Genomic DNA, 5,000 nt, shown 5'->3' on the forward strand with positions numbered 1-5,000 from the left:
GTAAACTGTAGGTGCTGTTCTCTCTATCTGGGATCACAGCTAGGTCTGTAAACTGTAGGTGCTGTTCTCTCTACCTGGGATCACAGCTAGGTTACACACTGCTGGCTGAAACATTTCTAGGCATAGTCATTCTATGTAGGCCTTAATAGCTCCTCTCCTCTCCTATCCTCTTCTCATTTCCTCTCCTCCCTTCTCCTCTCATCTCTCATTTCCTCCTCTCTCCTCCTCTCTCCTCTCCTCTCCTCTCATTACCTCTCCTCTCCTCTCCTCTCCTCTCCTCTCCTTTCCTTTCCTCTCCTCTCCTCTCCTCTCCTCTCCTCTCCTCTCTCATTTCCTCTCCTCTCCTCTCTCATTTCCTCTCCTCTCCTCTCTGATTTCCTTTCCTCTCCTCTCCTCTCTCATTTCCTCTCCACTCCTCCTCTCCTCTCCTCTCCTCTCCTTTCCTTTCCTTTCCTCTCCTCTCCTCTCCTCTCCTCTCCTCTCCTCTCCTCTCCTCTCCTCTCCTCTCCTCTCCTCTCCTCTCCTCTCCTCTCCTCTCCTCTCCTCTCCTCTCCTCTCCTCTCCTCTCCTCTCTCTCATTTCATTTCCTCTCCTCTCCTCTCTCATTTCCTCTTCTCTCCTCTCTGATTTCCTTTCCTCTCCTCTCCTCTCTCATTTCCTCGCCACTCCTACTCTCCTCTCTCATTTCCTCGCCACTCCTACTCTCCTCTCCTCTCCTCCCCTCCCCTCCCCTCCTCTCCCCTCCCCTCCTCTCCTCTCCTCTCCTCTCCTCTCTTCTGATAAAGAACTATTGATTCACAGGGTTGTCCTTCTAGCTAGAGATGATACTGTCACCCGGAGTGAAAAGTGGAATGTCTGTCTGTCTGTGTGTCTGTGTGTCTGTGTGTGTGTCTGTCTGTCTGTCTGTCTGTCTGTCTGTCTGTCTGTCTGTCTGTCTGTCTGTCGTCTGTCTGTCTGTCTGTCTGTCTGTCTGTCTGTCTGTCTGTCTGTCTGTCTGTCTGTGTGTGTGTGTGTGTGTGTGTGTGTTGTGTGTGTGTGTGTGTGTGTGTGTGTGTGTGTGTGTGTGTGTGTGTTTCCATCCTAATGCTGCTGACCACATCTACAACACACTCACACTAGCAGGGCTAGGGTTAAGGGTTAGAGTTAGGGTTTGGGGTTAAGGTTAGGGGTTAGGGGTTAGGGTTAGGGTTAGAGTTAGGGGTTAGAGTTAGGGGTTGGATTTAGGGGTTAGGAGTTAGAGTTAGGGGTTAGAGTTAAGGGTTAGAGTTAAGGGTTAGAGTTAGGGGTTAGAGTTAGGGGTTAGAGTTAAGGGTTAGAGTTAGGGGTTAGAGTTAGGGGTTAGAGTTAAGGGTTAGAGTTAGGGGTTAGAGTTAAGGGTTAGAGTTAGGGGTTAGAGTTAGGGGTTAGGGGTTAGAGTTAGGGGTTAGGGGTTAGAGTTAGGGGTTAGAGTTAGGGGTTAGGGTTAGAGTTAGGGGTTAGGGTTAGGGGTTAGAGTTAGGGGTTAGAGTTAGGGGTTAGAGTTAGGGATTAGAGTTAGGGGTTAGGGATTAGGGTTAGAGTTAGGGGTTAGGGATTAGGGTTAGAGTTAGGGTTAGAGTTAGAGTTAGGGTTAGAATTAGGGATTAGAGTTAGGGGTTAGGGATTAGGGTTAGAGTTAGGGGTTAGGGATTAGAGTTAGGGGTTAGAGTTAGAGTTAGGGTTACAACTAGGGATTAGAGTTAGGGGTTAGAGTTAGGGTTAGAATTAGGGATTAGAGTTAGGGGTTAGGGATTAGGGTTAGAGTTAGGGGTTAGGGATTAGAGTTAGGGGTTAGAGTTGGAGTTAGGGTTAGAATTAGGGATTAGAGTTAGGGGTTAGAGTTAGAGTTAGGGTTAGAATTAGGGATTAGGGTTAGAGTTAGAGTTAGGGGTTAGGGATTAGAGTTAAATCAAATTTTTATTTGTCACATACACATGGTTAGCAGATGTTAATGCGAGTGTAGCGAAATGCTTGTACGAGTTAGGGGTTAGAGTTAGGGGTTAGAGTTAGGGATTAGAGTTAGGGGTTAGGGATTAGAGTTAGGGTTTAGGGGTTAGAGTTAGGGGTTAGAGTTAGGGGTTAGGGTTAGAGTTAGGGGTTAGGGGTTAGGGTTAGGGGTTAGAGTCAGGGGTTAGAGTTAGGGGTTAGGGGTTAGAGTTAGGAGTTAGGTGTTAGAGTTAGAGTTAGGGGTTAGGGTTAGAGTTAGGGGTTAGAGTTAGGGGTTAGAGTTAGGGATTAGAGTTAGAGTTAGGGTTAGAATTAGGGATTAGAGTTAGGGGTTAGAGTTAGGGGTTAGGGTTAGAGTTAGGGGTTAGAGTTAGAGTTAGGGTTAGAGTTAGGGATTAGAGTTAGGGGTTAGGGATTAGGGTTAGAGTTAGTGGTTAGGGATTAGAGTTAGGGGTTAGAGTTAGGGTTAGAATTAGGGATTAGAGTTTGGGGTTAGAGTTAGGGTTAGAATTAGGGATTAGAGTTATGGGTTAGGGTTAGAGTTAGGGTTAGAATTAGGGATTAGAGTTAGGGGTTAGATTTAGAGTTAGGGTTAGAATTAGGGATTAGAGTTAGGGGCTAGGGATGACGGTTAGAGTTAGGGGTTAGGGATTAGAGTTAGGGGTTAGAGTTAGGGATTAGAGTTAGGGGTTAGGGATTAGAGTTATGGTTTAGGGGTTAGAGTTAGGGGTTAGAGTTAGGGGTTAGGGTTAGAGTTAGGGGTTAGGGGTTAGGGTTAGGGGTTAGAGTCAGGGGTTAGAGTTAGGGGTTCGAGTTAGGGGTTAGGGGTTAGAGTTAGAGTTAGGGGTTAGGGTTAGAGTTAGGGGTTAGAGTCAGGGGTTAGAGTTAGGGATTAGAGTTAGGGGTTAGGGATTAGGGTTAGAGTTAGGGGTTAGGGATTAGGGTTAGAGTTAGGGGTTAGAGTTAGAGTTAGGGTTAGAATTAGGGATTAGAGTTAGGGGTTAGAGTTAGGGGTTAGGGTTAGAATTAGGGGTTAGAGTTAGAGTTAGGGTTAGAATTAGGGATTAGAGTTAGGGGTTAGGGATTAGGGTTATAGTTAGTGGTTAGGGATTAGAGTTAGGGGTTAGAGTTAGAGTTAGGGTTAGAATTAGGGATTAGAGTTTGGGGTTAGAGTTAGGGTTAGAATTAGGGATTAGAGTTAGGGGTTAGAGTTAGAGTTAGGGTTAGAATTAGGGATTAGAGTTAGGGGTTAGGGATTAGGGTTAGAGTTAGGGGTTAGGGATTAGAGTTAGGGGTTAGAGTTAGAGTTAGGGTTACAACTAGGGATTAGAGTTAGGGGTTAGAGTTAGGGTTAGAATTAGGGATTAGAGTTAGGGGTTAGGGATTAGGGTTAGAGTTAGGGGTTAGGGATTAGAGTTAGGGGTTAGAGTTGGAGTTAGGGTTAGAATTAGGGATTAGAGTTAGGGGTTAGAGTTAGAGTTAGGGTTAGAATTAGGGATTAGGGTTAGAGTTAGAGTTAGGGGTTAGGGATTAGAGTTAAATCAAATTTTTATTTGTCACATACACATGGTTAGCAGATGTTAATGCGAGTGTAGCGAAATGCTTGTACGAGTTAGGGGTTAGAGTTAGGGGTTAGAGTTAGGGATTAGAGTTAGGGGTTAGGGATTAGAGTTAGGGTTTAGGGGTTAGAGTTAGGGGTTAGAGTTAGGGGTTAGGGTTAGAGTTAGGGGTTAGGGGTTAGGGTTAGGGGTTAGAGTCAGGGGTTAGAGTTAGGGGTTCGAGTTAGGGGTTAGAGTTAGGAGTTAGGTGTTAGAGTTAGAGTTAGGGGTTAGGGTTAGAGTTAGGGGTTAGAGTTAGGGGTTAGAGTTAGGGATTAGAGTTAGAGTTAGGGTTAGAATTAGGGATTAGAGTTAGGGGTTAGAGTTAGGGGTTAGGGTTAGAGTTAGGGGTTAGAGTTAGAGTTAGGGTTAGAGTTAGGGATTAGAGTTAGGGGTTAGGGATTAGGGTTAGAGTTAGTGGTTAGGGATTAGAGTTAGGGGTTAGAGTTAGGGTTAGAATTAGGGATTAGAGTTTGGGGTTAGAGTTAGGGTTAGAATTAGGGATTAGAGTTATGGGTTAGGGTTAGAGTTAGGGTTAGAATTAGGGATTAGAGTTAGGGGTTAGATTTAGAGTTAGGGTTAGAATTAGGGATTAGAGTTAGGGGCTAGGGATGACGGTTAGAGTTAGGGGTTAGGGATTAGAGTTAGGGGTTAGAGTTAGGGATTAGAGTTAGGGGTTAGGGATTAGAGTTATGGTTTAGGGGTTAGAGTTAGGGGTTAGAGTTAGGGGTTAGGGTTAGAGTTAGGGGTTAGGGGTTAGGGTTAGGGGTTAGAGTCAGGGGTTAGAGTTAGGGGTTCGAGTTAGGGGTTAGGGGTTAGAGTTAGAGTTAGGGGTTAGGGTTAGAGTTAGGGGTTAGAGTCAGGGGTTAGAGTTAGGGATTAGAGTTAGGGGTTAGGGATTAGGGTTAGAGTTAGGGGTTAGGGATTAGGGTTAGAGTTAGGGGTTAGAGTTAGAGTTAGGGTTAGAATTAGGGATTAGAGTTAGGGGTTAGAGTTAGGGGTTAGGGTTAGAATTAGGGGTTAGAGTTAGAGTTAGGGTTAGAATTAGGGATTAGAGTTAGGGGTTAGGGATTAGGGTTATAGTTAGTGGTTAGGGATTAGAGTTAGGGGTTAGAGTTAGAGTTAGGGTTAGAATTAGGGATTAGAGTTTGGGGTTAGAGTTAGGGTTAGAATTAGGGATTAGAGTTAGGGGTTAGAGTTAGAGTTAGGGTTAGAATTAGGGATTAGAGTTAGGGGTTAGAGTTAGGGGTTAGGGTTAGAGTTAGGGGTTAGAGTTAGAGTTAGGGTTAGAATTAGGGATTAGAGTTAGGGGTTAGGGATTAGGGTTAGAGTTAGTGGTTAGGGATTAGAGTTAAGGGTTAGAGTTAGGGGTTAGAGTTAGGGGTTAGAGTTAGGGGTTAGAGTTAGGGGTTAGAGTTAAGGGTTAGAGTTAAGGGT

The 5,000-nt window shown here is 44.8% G+C and overlaps 1 protein-coding gene across 2 annotated transcripts in view; it reads left to right on the plus strand.

Moving 5' to 3' along the window:
- The window catches only part of LOC110503028 (teneurin-4), a 332,490-nt gene that overhangs the window by 127,865 nt on the left and 199,625 nt on the right, over positions 1–5,000 (plus strand). The gene's annotated exons all lie outside the window — the stretch shown is intronic.

The sequence above is a fragment of the Oncorhynchus mykiss genome, chromosome 27, assembly GCF_057628025.1.
Source record: "Oncorhynchus mykiss isolate SJ-2025 chromosome 27, ASM5762802v1, whole genome shotgun sequence".
NCBI classification, from domain to species: Eukaryota; Metazoa; Chordata; class Actinopteri; order Salmoniformes; family Salmonidae; genus Oncorhynchus; species Oncorhynchus mykiss.